Below are 17,794 nucleotides of genomic sequence, written 5' to 3'. Positions count from 1 at the left end.
GGAATTCTTTGAAGAAATAACAAGCAGGATAGACAAAGGAGAATTAGTTGATGTCATGTACTTGGATTTTCAGAAGGTCATTGACAAGGTAACACCCATGGAAATGGTTAACAAGCTACAAGCCCATGGTATTACAGGAAAAAATCTAGCATGCATTAAATAGCAGCTGACTGGCAGGAGATAAAGAGTGGGAATAAAGGGAAGCTTTTCTGGTTGGCTGTCAATGACTAGTGATGTTCCACAAGGGTCTGTGTTGGGAACATTTTTTTACAGTATATGTTAATGACTTGGATGATGGAATTAAAGGCTTTGTGCAAAGTTTTTCAGACAATTATGAAGATATGTGGAGTAGCAGGTAGTTTTGAGGAAGTAAATAGATTACAGAAGGATTTTGACAAATTAGGAGAATGGACAAAGAAATGGAAGATGAAATATAATGTGTTAGGAAGTGCATGGTCATGCACTTTGGTAGAAGAAAGAAAGGGTTGAAAGAAAAGGATCTATCAAGTGTGATAGTGGGAAGGTGTGTATGGAACTGAAGGAAATAGCAGAGGTACTTAATGAATACTTTGCTTCAGTATTCACAATGGAAAAGGATCTTAGTGATTGTAGTGATGACCTGAAGCAGACTGAAAAACTTGAGCATGTAGATATTAAGAAGGAGGATGTGCTGTGCTCTTGGAAAGCATCAAGTTGGATAAGTCACCAAGACCAGACAAAATGCACCCCAGACTACTGTGGAAGACAAGGGAAGAGATTGCTGAGCCTCTGGCGATGACCTTTGCATCATCAATGGGGACGAGAGAGGTTCCGGAGGATTGAAGGATTGTAGATGTTGTTCTTTTATTTAAGAAAGGGAGTAGAGATAGCCCAGGAAATTGTAGACCAGCCAGTCTTACCTTAGTGGTTGGTAAGTTGATGGAGAAGATCCTGAGAGGCAGGATTTAGGAACATTTGGAGAGGTATAATATGATTAGGAGTAGTCAGCATGGCTTTGTAAAGGACAATCCGTGCTTTACGAGCCTGATTGAATTTTTTGAGGATGTGATTAAACACATTGATGAAGGAAGAGTAGAAGATGTAGTGTATATGGATTTCAGCAAGGCATTTGATAAAGTACCCCATGCAAGGCTTCTTGAGAAAATAAGGAGACACAGGATCCAAGGGGACATTGCTTTGTGGTCCCAGAACTGGCTTGCCCACAGAAGGCAAAGAGTGGTTGTAGACGGGTCATATTCTGCATGGAGGTCGATCACCAGTGGAGTGGCTCAGGGATCTGTTCTGGGACCCTTACTCTTTGTGATTTTTATAAATGACCTGGATGAGGAAGTGGAGGGATGGGTTAGTAAGTTTGCTGATAACACAAAGGTTAGAGGAGTTGTGGATAGTGTGGAGGGCTGTCAGAGGTCACAGCGGGACACTGATAGGATGCAAAACTGGGCTGGGAAGTGGCAGATGGAGTTCAACCCAGATAAGTGTGAAGTGGTTTATTTTGGTAGGTCAAATATGATGGCAGAATATAGAACTAACAGTAAGACTCTTAGCAGTGTGGAGGATCAGAGAGTTCTTGGGGTCCGAGTCCATAGGATGCTCAAAGCAGCTGTGCAGGTTGACTCTGTGATTAAGAAGGCGTATTGTGTATTGGCTTTCATCAATTGGAATTGAATTTAGGACCCAAGAGGTAATGTTGCAGCTACATAGGACCCTGGACAGACTCCACTTGGAGTACCAAGCTCAGTTCTGGTCACCTCACTACAGGAAAGGTGTGGAAGCCATAGAAAGCCTACAGAGGAGATTTACAAGAATGTTGCCTGGATTGGGGAGCATGCCTTATGAGAATAGGTTAAGTGAACTCAGCCTTTTCTCCTTGAAGTGAAGAAGGATGAGAGGTGACCTGATAGTGGTGTATAAGATGATGAGAGGCATTGATCATGTGGGTAGTCAGAGGCTTTTTCCCAGGGCTGAAATGGTTGCCACAAGAAGACACAGGTTTAAGGTGCTGGGGAGTAGGTACAGAGGAGATGTCAGGGATAAGCTTTTTATGCAGAGAGTGGTGAGTATGTGGAATGGGCTGCCTGCAATGATGGTGGAGCTGGATACAATAGAGTCTTTTAAGAGGCTTTGAGATAGCTACATGGGGCTTAGTAAAATAGAGGTCTATAGGTAAGCTTAGTAATTTCTAAGGTAGGGACATGTTTGGCACAACTTTTTGGGCTGAAGGGCCTTGTATTGTGCTGTAGGTTTTCTATGTTTCTATGTTTATTTTCTAAGTGGAGAGAAAATACAGAAAACTGGGGTGCACAAAGATCTTGGAAGTTGTTGTGCAGGATTCCCTAAAGTTTAATTCACAGGTTTAGTGTCTGGTGAGGAAGATAAATGTAATGCTAGCATTAATTTCGAGAGGACTAAAATTCAAAAGCAAGGATACATGTTGAGACTTTATAAAACACTGGTGAGGCCTCATTTGGAGTATTATGAGCAATTTTAGGCCCCTTAAATGTCATGCTGAAAGTGGAGAGGGTTCGAAGAAGGTTCATGAAAATTATTTCAGGATTGAATTGCTTGTCATATGAAGAGTGTTTGATGGTTCTGGCCTATATTTACTAGAATTCAGAAGAATGAGGGGTGACCTCATTGAAACCTAACAAGTGATTAAAGGCCTGGATAGAGTGAATGTGGAGAGGATGTTTCCTCTGTCAGGGGAGTCTAAGACCAGAGGAGACAGCCTCAAAATAGAGAGGCATCCTTTTAGGATGGAGATGAGGAGGAATTTCTTTAGCTAGAGGGTGGTGAATCTATGGGATTATTTGCCACTGGTAGCTGTGGAGATCAGGTCTTTGTGTATATTTAAAGTAGAGGTTGATAGATTCTTGATTGGTCAGGGCATGAAGGGACACAGGGAGAAGATAGGAGACTAGGGCTGAGAGGAACAGGCCTGTTTCTGCTCCTACATCTTATGGCCTTGTATACAGTCTCAACAGCAAGAAGTTTGCTGAAACTGCACTACCTTAAAGGGCTATCATTTTTTTTTTGCAGGGTGGTTGCAGAGGCAACTGGATGAGAGCTTGTTGACCTCATCCAGGTGAAGATTGAGGCTGCATTACCTTTAGAGATTTAAGAACATTATTAAAGTGAGGCCTCTTTGTGCCTGTGAGCATGAATACATCAGTCATGGTTGCGCTGGCTCTTCTGCACAACCAGAAGCAAGAGGAAAAGCATAGAAAGAAAGCATGGCAAGGAGTAAATCCACAAAGGCATCTCATGACACACCTATCAAATGCTGAGCTTCTCCAACCTGGCAATGATAGAAATCTAGCACCTTCAGTAGCTGAGCCCCAGGTAGGCACTGGGACTTGAACCACTCCCGGTAGATATGTTGATCATTCTTTCCCCTTAATTCTTAGCCTCTGGTTCAATTAAAGCCTTGATGCCTGATATATATCATGTATGTCAACTTGTAGTACTCTCCCCTCTGTGAGATGCACTCTACTCAAGGAAATCAGCAAGCAAGAAGTGCACAATGAATTGCTCATACTGTGAGGTTTTCCAAAACTTCATGGAATAATAAACCTCATCCATATGGTGCTTTGGTCTCCACACATCAACATAGCCTTCCATCAGCAAGGATGCCAACTGGACACACTGAATGTGCAGTTTGTAAGACTAATGATCATTCCCACAATATCCAAACAGGAAGTAGGATCCAGTCATATTAATACAGCCTGCCTTATTGCAGCCTCTGCAACAGATGGTCTAAAGGCCCTTAGGGTACATTCCCAGGTAGCAGGAGATCATGAAATACACATTAAAACAATTGCACAGAATCACAAAGAACCAAGTTGAAATAATTATCAAGGACTTCAAAGTGTGACTGAGCTGCCTAATCAACAGTGGCCACTGTGCAGTTCTCTCCAGAGTGAATATCCCACTTCGTCGTCATCTCTGGCAATATTGTACAATCTGGCAATTATAAGGGCACAACACTTAAAGCAGAAAGAGAAAGAGGGAAAAGAGCCAAGGGTGGTGAGCAATGAAGAGTGGCTCTCTCTGGTCCGACTGTTAAGGAACGTCTTGTAACCCTCAGATTTTTTTGCTCCGCGACCTAGAATACAAGGAGAGGTCATCTGTCCCCAAGTTCAGTAAAACTTCCCCAACGTTTGAACTTGAAGTGGAATGTGTCAGTGGATCAATACTAGACCCTAGCAAATGAGCATATACATCACTCATAACCCTTAATATATTTGCTTTATGTTGAGCAACATAACCATTCCCCTCACCACCACCCCCCAGCAAGAGCACCCTAAAAGCAATGACCAAGCACAGATCTGAGCCAAATAGTCCCTTGAATGTTAAGAACAAACATGCAGATGTGGAAATATGAAATAAAACAGAAGATGCTGGAAACACTCAGTATATCAGGCAGCAGTGGAGGAAAAGGAAGCAGAGATGAGAAAAAAACAGCTGTTTCTTCCCCCCTCCCTCTACCCCCCCCCCCCCCAGTACTCCCAGAACTGCTGAATTTCTTTTCCAGGTAATTATTGTGATCACAGACGCGAGTTACTTATGTTGCACTGAAGGATTACTCCAATTATAAGCTCACATCAAGGACACCAGGTAAGTTCCCTCCACATGAAGAACACTCAAGAATGCTTCCCCCTGCTTCCTCCATTGGCCGGAGCTTTAAACATGAATTACCCAGAGCTGTCATTAAAGCTCGACACTCCAGAAAACTCCATTTTAAACATCAAGGGCAGCAGATGCTTGGCTAATTTACCAATGTCAGACAGATACCAAATCATAAAATATCTCACATACAAATATATTTCATTTTTTGCTATGATCAAAAAGCAAAAAAAAAACTTATTACTGAAAATCTGAAAAAAACAAGATGTTAAAAATACTAGGAAATATGCTTTGGGTAATTCTCTCTTTTTTTATTTGATTGTTTCCATGTTTATGCAGGTTCACTGTTTTGGAGTTTTCCCCCATATTAACATTTTTGGAGTGCACATGCAGTAAGGTGGCTCCTCTCTGCCAATACATGTTGGCCTCCAAGCATCAACCACCACCCATGACAGATGACAAGTAATGAGAAACCTGAATCTACACAGCAACATAGTTTTAATGCTGTCTTCCCAATACTTGCTGATCTTCTACAAATGCTTAGCTAACCAATGTGCCAAATATCTTTTTTGTATGCAAACCACACTAAAGCCACAAAGTAATTTACTAATACCCTTGTGCATTGTTGGTGTGAAGAATAAAAAATCTGCAGAACAGACATCTGGAACAAAACAAAGACAAGTGATGAGTTGACAAAATGTCTTAGTTCTGACCGGCAGGTGAAAGTGGAGGCTGACATTTCCTGAATTAACTCTTTATGCATTGAAACACCTAGAAATGAACATAAGGAAGATGATATTGATAACTTGCTAAATCAGAGATTATATCCAAATAAGGAGATATTAGTGGGATGCTCTTTAATAAGGCAAAAGAAAACAGACCGATCAGAGAAGCAGTCTGCATCCAATGAACTGGAATGAACAGAGCCCTGTGTCCAACTTGAACTGGCTATAATTAGTGGCTTAATTCAGCAGAAAATAATGAAGAAAAATCCTCAGTGGCATGTTGTGATGAGGTGCCACCTGTGCCCTTGGGTCAGAGTCAGTAAGGGGTGGACACAGGATGGCCCTATGAATCAAAGAAGAATGATGCAGAACTGAAAAGGAAAATGTATACTTATGATGATAATAATAATAATGAAGGCTTTTGGAGGTAAAGAGAGGACGTGGGAAACTCACTAGGAAAAGCTCCTGGGAAAACAACTGTCACAAGGAAGATCACTGTACCTACAGCGAGGAGAAGAAGTAGTTGGTTGACTACCTGGAGATCCACTATTTCGGTGCAAGTGAGTTAGGATGAGGAACAAATTAGGCGGACAATTGAACTTGGTTCTATGCATTAACGTTGTGAGTGATTTGAATTAGTTAGACTTTGTGTGGTTATTCACCTAACCTAACCAGGCTAAGGACTAACAGGCCTCTGTTGTTACCTGCTTTTGCTGATTTTGCTCCTTCTGTGAAATTAGCTGCAACCAAAGTAGAAGCCATTCCCTTGAAATACTGGCAGATGGTCATGAGTGTCTTTGTGTCCAAAACTGGGACATCCAGGACCAATGTCACCAGGCTCAAAAGCAACCCAGATACTCAGGAGTTCTAGTTGATGGGGAGTGTTTCAATACATAGGCAAAGTATCACAGGGACTAGATGACTGATGGAAAACTGCATGTCAGAGCTACTGCCGCATACCTTGGACATACTGACGAATAAATCTAGCAATCTGAAACAGGTCAGGGGGACATATTGTAATATTCTCAAGCAACAGCTAACAAAGGAATCTAGATTAAAATGGCAAAATAACCTAGGCTTGCATGACAGCAAGCTAAGTCTTTGGCTGTAAATTGATTTCTTTTTATGACACAGTGTCAAATTCTGTGACATAAGAACCTTGTGATATTTTACTAAACTAGATTTGCAATGTAGCTGTAAGTTTTTAATCATTGAAATCTGACCTCAACAACAAATAACGTTGAAGAAACAGGAATACACCTTTCAGGGGTATGATTGTGAAAATGGATGAATGTCCAAAAAGAGTTTTGCAAGTGTAAGAGCAAGAATTAACCATTGAGAGAATGACACCAAAACAGGAGATGGCAAAAGAATGAAAACACTCCAAAGATTCTCATAGAAACATAGAAAATCTACAGCACAGTACAGGTCCTTCAGCCCACAAAGTTGTGCCGAACATGTCCCTACCTTAGAAATTACAAGGCTTAGCTATAGCCCTCTATTTCACTAAGCTCTATGTACCTATCTAAAAGCCTCTTAAGAGACCCTATCATATCCAGCTCTACCACTGTTGCTGGCAGCCCATTCCACACACTCACCACTCTGAGTAAAAAACTTACCCCTGACATCTCCTCTATACCTACTCCCCAACACCTTAGATAATATATTTGCCTAATATATTATTAGCTACTATTGATGCAAGCCGAACATTCATGAGCAGAACTAGGAGGGCAAGAGAGATAACTTAATTGATTTTCAAAAATACCTGCAAATTTATCTACATTATAATCCATTTCAAAGAATTGTCTCAAGACCATTTCCTTCTCCCGCATGTACAAAACCTTACAACTAAAAGTATTATTTGCAAATGAAAATCACTTTAAATGAAGCTCTAAATCAATGACAAAGGGCACCATGTGTAATAACATAACCCAACGCACTCCACTTTTATACCCACCTCCAAATTTAGATGGCATTTCCTCAACTGTAGTAATAAAAAAATGCTACTTTATATTTATTCGTTAATGAAAACAGCTCAAATACATCCAATGAGAAAGCTTGCACTATCTCAAATAACTCTGTCATATACTTCCTCATTAAAAACTAAACTGAGATCCTAAGAAATTGTTTCTTATGTCAAGAACTGCCCCAGAGCTCAACTTCTTCTTCACCATATTCCTTCTGCTCTTATTAATCACATTAATCATCATTTGGGCTTCTCTCAAGTATTTGTGAAAATTCTTCTCAACCTGTAATTTCAGTGGTTTTTACATATCAATATTTATTATGTCATTCATCAAGGATAGCATTAGCTAGAAATTGGTCCAAAGTTCTACTTTTTTTTTCTGAAGTACGTCATTTCCCGGTAGCAGCTCCTGCGTCCTTTCCCAGCCTCTGCTTCATCTCAACTTCCCAATCTATTTTACATAGCAGTATATACAGTAGCTCTGATGAAACATTATAAACCTGAAAATGTTAATTCATTTTCCCTCTCCATTGATATTGTCTGCTGAGTATCTCCGGACTTCCTGTTTATACTGCATGGCATTGCTCCATGTTTTTAATATTTGTTATTATTTTCACAGTTCAGGATCAGAATCAGTTTTAATATCATTGGTATATGTCATGAAAGTTGCTGTTTTGTAGCAGCAATACACAATCATAAAGAAAATTACAATAAGTGTATATTAAAAAATAAATAAGGATAGCAAAAGAGAGCAAAAATAGTGAGGTAGTGTTCATAGACTGATTATCCGTTCATAAATCTAATGGCAGAGGGGAAGGAGCTGTTCCTGAAAAGTTCAGGCTCCTCTACCACATCCTTGATGGTAGGACTGAGAAGATAGCATGTTCTGTGTGATGGATGCCACCAGTTTGAGGTGTTGCCTTTAGAAAGTGTCCCTATGACAGAGCTGGCTGAGGTTACTGCCTTCTGCAGCTTTTACTTCTATACCAGTGATACAACTAGTTGGAATACTCTCCATAGTACATCTACAGAAATTTGCAAGTGTCTTTATGACATACCAAGTCTCCTCAAACTCCTAGTGAAATATGGGTAATGTCATGCTTTCTTTGTAATTGTTGGATCTAGGATAGACCTTCAGAGATGTTCACACCCAGGAACTTGAAACTGATCACGCTTTCCACTACTGATCCCTCCATGAGGACTGTTGTGTGTTCCCTCAACTTCCCCTTCCTGAAGACTACAATCAATACCTTGCTGAGTTGTTGCTGTGACACCACTCAACCAGCTGATCTATCTCACTCCTGTATGCCTCCTCATTATCATATGAAACTCTGCTAACAGTTAGCAAGTTTATAGATGAACCTAGCCACACAGTCATGTGTGTAAGAGAAAGTAGAGCAGTGAGCTAAGCACACATCCTTGAGGTGCACCAGGGTTGATTGCCAGCAAGGACATGATATTTCCGATCTGCACAGTCTCTGGTCTCCCGGTAAGGGAGTGAAAGATCCAGTTGCAGAGACCCAGGTTTTAGAGCTTGTTGATTAGTGCTGAAGGTACAATTGTGTTGAACTTAAATGGAGTAGCAGCAACTATGTCAATATCATAAAACTTCAGCAATTAAAGTTATGACTTAATGACTTGGCTGCAATACAAGCTCACTGATAAAGATCTTTAAATACTGTATTGTTTAAATGATTGCCAGAATGAAAGGCAATTAGATTGGAGTTCTTTTAATCTTTCGAGAGAAACAGGTTAAAATTAATCAAAAAGCCAATAATCCAGACAGTGAATCAGACTGAGAATAAATAGAGATGCTTGTAGGTGGGATGTACATACACAATGTAGTCTGGCTAGCTACTTCCTACTCATGCTCTAATAAATCAGAAATAACATTTAGAGCATTAAAGAAGTGATAGCTGGTAAAAGCCTGAAATGTTATGAATAAACTGTACCCACTTAACTCAACAAAAAAATATTTGACTTCTGAAATGAGGTTAATGACCAAAGTCACAGAAAATGTGAAAACAGATTGGGTCCCAAAGACAAGTTAAGATGTTTCTAAGAAGGAGGATGATTTCAGGCAGGAAGTGGCATATGTGAGCTGTCATTCTGAATTATATCATCTAACCATAACTCAATTGGCAGTGTGAATTTTTAATTCCACATTAAAAATTGAACTAAAACTGTAGTGGCATTACTGAGTTAAGCATTTTTACAGCTTTATTTCAACTTATTTGGCTATTATTCTGTATTCAATTTATGTAACAACCACCCTCTTATATGAGCGACAGCAACCCAAGTTTACTGATCAATATATCTCCTTTAACCACCATCAATAACTTTGATAAACCCTTCTTCATCCCGTTACTAATTGTAGGAGTTTCCTACATTCCTACATTAACTGCCATGTTTCAACATCAAGTACAATCCCAAGGTTTCTTACTAGTTGTATGGTAAAGCATCTTGAGATACAATGAAATTGTGAAAGGCACTACATAAAAATAAATATTCATTTTATTCTTTTGACACCTTCAACCAATTGCCAGTGAACTGACTTGTTAATCATAAGGTACATCATATGGCCCTTGTGTCTAAAGGGATCAGGGGGTATGGAGAGAAAACAGGTACAGGGTTCTGAGTTGGATGATCAGCCATGATCATATTGAATGGCGGTGCAGGCTCGAAGGGCCGAATGGCCTACTCCTGCACCTATTTTCTGTGTTTCTATCCAAGTCCAGGAAAATGGACAGACATTGTACAATGACACACAGGAGGTGCCATTTTTCAGATTGAAAATTATGCTAAGACAATATAGTCAGATGGGGAGGAGGTCTTATTCACAGAGTCATACTGTGTGGAAACAAGTCCATGCTGATGAACTTTCCCATTGCCTGCATTTCGTCCATATCTCTCTAAAACATCCCTAACCATGTACTTGCCATGGCTAACATAGTTAGTGTACCTGCTGCAACCACTTCCTCTGACAGCTCATTCATGTATTGACCACCCTCTGGATGAAAAAGTTGCCTCACAGGTTCCAATTAATTCTCTCCCCTCGCACGCTAAACCCAGGTCCTCTTATTCTTGATTCCCCAAAACTAGGGAAAATGTCTGTGCACATTCTACTTGTCTATTCCACCCCACCCCCATGATTTTATACAGTACATCACCATAAGATCCCTTTTATTCTACACTTCATTGAATAAAATCCTAACCTGCTCAATGTCTCTCCATGACATAGTCCTTTGACTCCTGCCAAACAACATCCTCGTCAATTTCTCTGCAGTCTTCCCATCTTAATGGCATCTTTCCTGTAGTAATGAAAACTGAACACAAGTCTACAGTCTCACCAACATCTTGTACAAATGCAACTGCAACACAAGTTCTGCAGGTGTTCTGAACAACATCACTCCCTGACAGAATAATACAGAAAGAAAATCAGCTACTCAGTTAACCTTGTAGCTTTTGCTGTGAAAAAAATATTTTTCTATATAACAACGCTGATAGCATTTCAAATCAATTGGCAGACCATTGAGCAATGTAGAGTCATAGAGTAACACAGCATGGAAACAGATCCTTAGACCCATCTGGTCTATACTGACCACAGCACCTGCTCTGCTAGACCCAGTTTCCAGTCTTCAGCCCATAACCCTTCGTGCTTCTCCTCCATGTACCAAATACCTCTTAAATGTTGCCACTCTTCCCATCTTGCCCACTTTTCTGGCAGTTCATTCCAGTTACTCACTGCCCTCTGTATAAGTTTTCTCTCATCTCCTTTAAATCTTTTTCCTTGTATCTTTCTCCCCCTCTCATGTCTAGTTTTGATCTCCCCAAACCTGAGGAAAATACTTTGAATGTCCTGCTGATCCACACCCCTCATTATGTTATAAACTTGTGTAAGGTCTCCTCTCATTCCCCTCATTCAAGGAATAAAGATTAGTGTAACCAACCTCTCCCTGCACATCAGGCCCTCCAGTCCAGGCATAATTTTTATACATTTCTTCTACACCCCCTCCAAATTGATCATGTCTTTCCAACAACTGCACGACCAAATCTGTATACAATACTCCAAGTGTGGTCTCACCACAACTTGTACAATTGCAGAATAATGTCCATACTCCTAAGCATAATGCCCTGATAGATGAAGACCAGCATTCTAAATGCCTTTTTCACTATCCTATCTACCGGTGCAGCTGATTCAGCAAACTCTGAGCCTAGAATCCCAGATCCCTCTGTTACACCACACTCATTAGTACCTTGCTATTTGTTATACAAGTCCCACCTTGGTTTGACTGTCCTAAATGCATCACCTCACACTTACTTAAATTGAAATCCATTTGCCATTCCTCAGCCCATCCCCTAAATGATCATGATTTCTTTGTAATTCACTGTTACCTGCTTCACCATCAACAAGACCCCCCAATTCAATTTGCTAATTGCTATGTATATTCATATCCAAATCACTTACATAAATAATGAACAACAGGTTCCAACATCGACTCCTAGGGTACCCCATTAGTCATAATATTTAATCAGAGATATAACCTTTAACTATCACCCTGTTTCTTATCGAGCAAATTCTGAATTCACTTCACTAACTATCCCCAAATCCCACGCAACCTAACACAACAATATTTCAAAGTGTTTCCAAACAAATCTTCACCACCCAAAAGGATAAAGTGCATCAGAACACTTCTGCCTCCAGAGGCCCAGACCTGGAAATACGTCACTGACTCCATATTCTCACTCTCAATAATGTAACTCACGATCTAACACAGCACATTAACTACAGATTTAGGAAGACAGCTCACCACCACTTTCCTAAGTGAAATCAATATTACCTTTGCTAATGATGTTCTTACCATGTGAATGAACATAAAGCATTTTGAGGCATTATTGAAAAAGGCATCATGGTTAAAAGAACAATTTTCTTTATTAATCAGTACATTCAGAAACAACAATTTCAAAGATAGTTAGTTTATTAGAGCAATGGAACAATGCAGTCCTATGGTCCAATGCCCATAACATCCACTCAGCTATTGCCAGTTTCCTGTGTTCGGCCCATATCCCTCCAAGCAACCCCCTCACCCCATGTTCCCTTGATCTTTACACTTCAACATTTTAATCACACTCTCATTTCCAACATGCATACATTGTTCCTTTAGCAACATACTGCGGGAGGTGGAGCCTAGGTCACTGCTAAAGATATAGCAGAGCTTGTACTGGAGATTTACAGGGGAATTAGAACAGACCCCGTTTGATCAGACCATTCATTTCTTCCTCCTAGAGTTTCCCTAACAGAGTCATTTGCTTCATTGTGTAATGGCATATTTCAAACTCCAACCAGGAATTCTAGTTTTCCCATTGTAGTGGAAGGCAATTCTCCCCATGCTCAATGCCCTTCCCAACCTACCAGAATTTGTGCAGACTGCTGTAAATCTGTCTGTTGCTGTTCATCATTGCAATGCCATGGGGGATGCTCAGATCCCTGAACTAATGATTATAAATTCCAGAAAAGCTAAAAAGCTTGTTGGATAGTTAATTAATAATAGGCACTGCCTCCTTCTAAACAAAAAAACCTGGAGAAAATGGAAATATAGAAGAAATCAGTCATGCATAACAGACAGGCTCACAGAACACTGGCATTGAAATTATTGTTTGAGGAGAGGCATTCGACCAAAGTATGATACTAGCTGGCTGCGATATGGTTGAACAAATCCCTGACCTTTGCAATTGATAATTGAATAGATGCACACTGCAAGTGGCTCCTCAGAATAATCACATCCATGGTTACAGTTTGCCAGATATCCAAGGAAGTGCAGAGCATTCACCTTAATACCACACTGAATGTCCTCCCTTCTTTACCAGGCTATCGTATGTAACACAACACCATATGCCCCAATGTAAAAATAGAAGTGACATGCTCCTGAGCAATTAAATGAACCATCAGAAGACCGGAACTAGGGTTTTGGGAACATGCTGATATGTTAGATTGATCAGAAAGGCTTAATAGCCAATCTTAAGTAAATGACTCCAAAGGATCCTGCAAAGTGACTCTGTATACCTAGTGTGTCTTTTATTGTTATTTATTAGAATGTAGATGACAATTGCATATCAGAAAAACAAAATAAAGAGAAAGAAGCACAGAAGATATTATTTTCTTCTAACATTTTGATTGATTTCCTGCATATTTTCAGCTAATGATACCTACAATAGCACAGTCACTTTGAATTCTGCTGCTCAGTATAAATAGAACAAATCAGATTGCCTGCTACTTGGTATTGAAAGTGTTCTGCATGCAAAGCTACAGCTCCCCAGAGACATTTTCAGATACATTCAACAGAAATAATGAAATCCATTAAATGGGACACTCTTAATGATACAATGTTTACCAAGTCTTTCTATTTATTACTTACACACATAAGGCAATAACAGAAATTAGATTGCATGGTTTCACTGTGAAAGTTAAGTCAAGCTTAGTTCAGGTCATTTTTCTCCTCCCCTTTCCAGTATGCGAGGATGCCGACCTTTCACGAGCAATTTCAGAAATGTATAACACTGACTTCAGTCCTTCACCTTGGATTATTGTAGCTTCCCAATAACAGGTTGCAAAGCATGCTTACTCAAGAAGCTGGCCCCTCGCACACAGTATTGAAATAGAATGTGTTGTTTGTTCTCAGAGGCACACATTTATTAAATTTGCTGTTAGCAATAACAATTGATATCATTTATCATTTTGTCATCACTGCCAAGTTTGAAATCTAAGACTCAGAAAATATATACAAGAGCAATCATTGACCATACATTTTTGAGTTCTTTAACACAGTTCCAATATTTACGAAAATATTACATGCCACTTTGTTTGACTTTCTCGATTTGGTGACTGCGTAAAACTGAACATAATTAAATTAGGACATTTATAGCATTTAATTATTTTCCTTACATTTTCTTTTTATAGAATAGGAACAGAAATCATAAAGGCAAAACATAATGATCCAGGAGAGCATGATTACTGAAAGGTTCCCTTTGGCACTCCAATTATTTTTCCACTTCCTGAATAAATTCACACAAATAAACCAAGGTGAACCTGTTGACTTTGACCTCCATTGGAGCCACATTCACTAAAATAAATGAGGAAATGGTGCAGGAGAATTAGTAAGCTAAACACTCACAAAACAGGTGCAGAAATTGTGATGCACAATTAATTCAGATCTGTTTGGTATTAACCAAACACTCGGTTAAGTTTAATGAGTGTAGTGACCAGCCAGTACCCACAGTACTCATTGAGGGAACATTTCAACAGAATTGTGGATGAGTAGTTCCAGTTAAAACTAACCTTACTGTTTAAAGCCAACTTGCACCTATTAAAGAGAAGGTGCAATGTTGCTGGAGCAGGCATTCGACAAATGTGCTTAAATCCATTAAGAATGGCATGGCATAGGAGTCAACTGACCCTGCTTTTCAGAACTTCCACTGGGGGCCTCTACAGAGAAGGCTGAAGGGAAGGACAACACTTGGTATCTGCAGGGGTCTGAAAGCCCTCCAGATTCATGTTCTGATGCCTTGGAGGTCAATACTAGGAGTCAAGCCTCAGTGTTGCAAGATGCTCAGTGAAGTCCCATGATAGGTCAACAAATACACCTTCATCATCCAGAACCTCCATCTAAAAGTTCCATCTTTAGCCAAGGGAAGGAACAATTGACGACACACTCATCACACAGCCACCATTCTTCATTGATAAGAGCACAAAACCACATACAATACTTCACTGCAATACAATCTATTTCCGAGTGATTCATACCAACTTCTCACTGGTAGCTATCCAACCATGATAGTAACATCTCATAAATACACACCACAAAATTCAATAAGACTATTTCTGGCCCACGACAAGATGACATATAATTGGACATAGCCAAAGCTAATAGGATGTGGTGAGGAGGTACAACATCTACCCTAACTTCCAAGTCAGAGGGGTGTTGACCACCACAAGGATCCCATTACTGAGACCATAGCCAGCAGCAAGGCTTTTTCCTCTTCTTCCTACCATTCCTTTCACCTAATGTCTCTCCTGAATTACAGTTTGCAAGTGGTACATGCATACACTGCTTGCTTTCCTCATGTGCACTCTGTCCACAACACAAAATTGCCCAGTGGATGGTGGTGGTTGAAGATAATACATTAGGGATATTCAAGAGTATCTTAGAAAGGCACATGGATGGAAGGAAAATGGAGGGTTTGGGGCTATGCAAGAGGGAAGGGTTAGACTGGACATAGAATATATTTATATAGGTCAGCACAATGTCATTGGCAAAAGGGCCTGTACTGAACTGCACTGTTCTATGTTCAGGGGTGAAGGGCAGAAGTGAAGATCTGTGCTGCTCATTTTGCAATACAAAGATCCTGAGCAAGAGTCCACAAGAGCATAAGACAGGAGCAGAATTAGGCCACTTGGCCCATCAAATCTGCTCCATCATTCAATCATGGCTGATTTATTATCCTTCTCAACCCTATTCTTCAGCCTACTCCCTGTAACCTTGGATTCCAAGACTAACCAAGAACCTATCAATCTCTTCTTTAAATATACTCAGTGGCGTGGCCTCCACAGCCAGCCCTGGCAATGGATTCCACAGATTCACCATCCTCTGGCTAAAGGGATTCCTCCTCATCTCAATCCTAAATGGGCACCCCTCTATCCTGGGGATGCTTCGTCTGGTCCTGGACTACCACACTATAAGGAACACCCCATGCATATCCACTCTGTCAAGGTCTTTCAATATTTGATAGCATTTGTGAGATCCTCCTTCATTCTTCTAAACCCCAGTGAGCACAGTCCCAGAACCATCAAGCACCCCTCATACATTAACCTTTTCATTCACAGAATCATTGTCATGGACCTCTTCTGGACCCTCCCCAATGCCAGCACATCTTTTAAGTGCCCCAAAACTGCTCACAAATCTCTAAATGCAGTCTAACTAATGCCTTATAAAGCTCAGCATCACATCCTTGCTCTTATACTCTAGTCCTCTCAAAATAAATACTAACATTGCATTTGACTTCCTCATCACTGACTCAACCTGCAAGTTAACCTTCAGAGAATCCTGCACAAAGACTCCCAAATCCCTTTGTGCCTCAGTTTTGTATTTTCTCTCCATTTAGAAAATAGTCAACCTTTTCATTTCTCCTATCAAAGTGCATGACCATACACTTCCCTACATGAAATTCTATCTGCCACTTCTTTACCTATTTTTTCAATCTGTCCAAGTCTTTCTGCAGACTCCTTACATCCTCAACATTACCTGCCCCTCCACCTGTCTTTGTATAGTCAGCAAACTTGGCCACAAAGCCATCAGTTCTGTCATCCAAATCCTTTACCTACAACATGAAAAGAAGCCGTCCCAACACTGACCCCTGTGAAACACCACTTCTCACTGACAGCCAACCAGAATAGGCCAGCCTTTATTCGAGCTCTTTACCTCCTGCCAATCAGCTAATCTTCTACCCATGTTAGTTTCTGTCCCGTAATACTATGGGCTCTTACCCTGTTAAGCAGCCTCAAGTGTGACACCTTTTCAAAGCCTTCTGAAAATCCAAGTAAATGTCATCCACTGACTTTCCTTTGTCTATCTTGCCTGAAAATCCATTTTCACACTGATAATAAGAACTATTATTCAAGGCTAATGGTGATTTCAGAGCATTGGTTATAGCACAAGTGACAACCAATGACAATCCTGAAGGAGGATCTTGGCCAAAAATGTCGACTATTTATTCTTTTCCATAGATGCTGCTTGACCTGTTGAGGTCCTCCATCATTTTGTGTGTACTGCTTTGGAATTCCAGCATCTGCAGACTTTCTTGCATTTGTAATGAATGACTGTGCTGGAAGTTCTGACTGTTGTATTATTAACTCATGCCTGTCAATCATTTTGGACAAAAAGATTAGAGATTTCATGGTGGGCTGACAATCAGGCTTTCAACAGATCACTGCGAAGCCTGAGGCACCATCCCAGAGGCTCAGAAGTTCAATGGAACTCAAATGAACTGTCCCCTTTCAGGAAAACGGTGTATCTCCACACAGCCCTGCCCCTCACGCAGCCAGGCCAAACTCCTTTCACTGACACTAGGATGAAGCACTCCACAGGCAAGATTTTATTACTTTGTCCTTTTTTTCAGGCTCTCCAATAGGTACAGTTAATGTCATGTATACAATACACATCTTAAAGTTCTTTTTCTTCACTAACATCCACAAACAGAGGAGTGTCCAAAAGAAAGACTGACCATTAAAATGCTGGAACCCCAAAGCTTCCCCCAGCTCTCCCTCCCATACACAAGCAGCTGCAAAGCAACAATCCACAACCCCACACCAGTAAAAGAGCATCAGCAACCCCCACCGAGCACTCAGCGTGCAGCAAAGCATCAATAAAGATAAAGATTTGCATTACCCGAAACACTACTGTTCACCTGGTATTCAACATACCAC

Source organism: Hypanus sabinus, chromosome 15 (genome assembly GCF_030144855.1).
Source record: "Hypanus sabinus isolate sHypSab1 chromosome 15, sHypSab1.hap1, whole genome shotgun sequence".
Classification (NCBI taxonomy): Eukaryota; Metazoa; Chordata; class Chondrichthyes; order Myliobatiformes; family Dasyatidae; genus Hypanus; species Hypanus sabinus.
The sequence above is the reverse complement of the archived record's forward strand: the minus strand, read 5'-3'. Positions refer to the sequence as shown.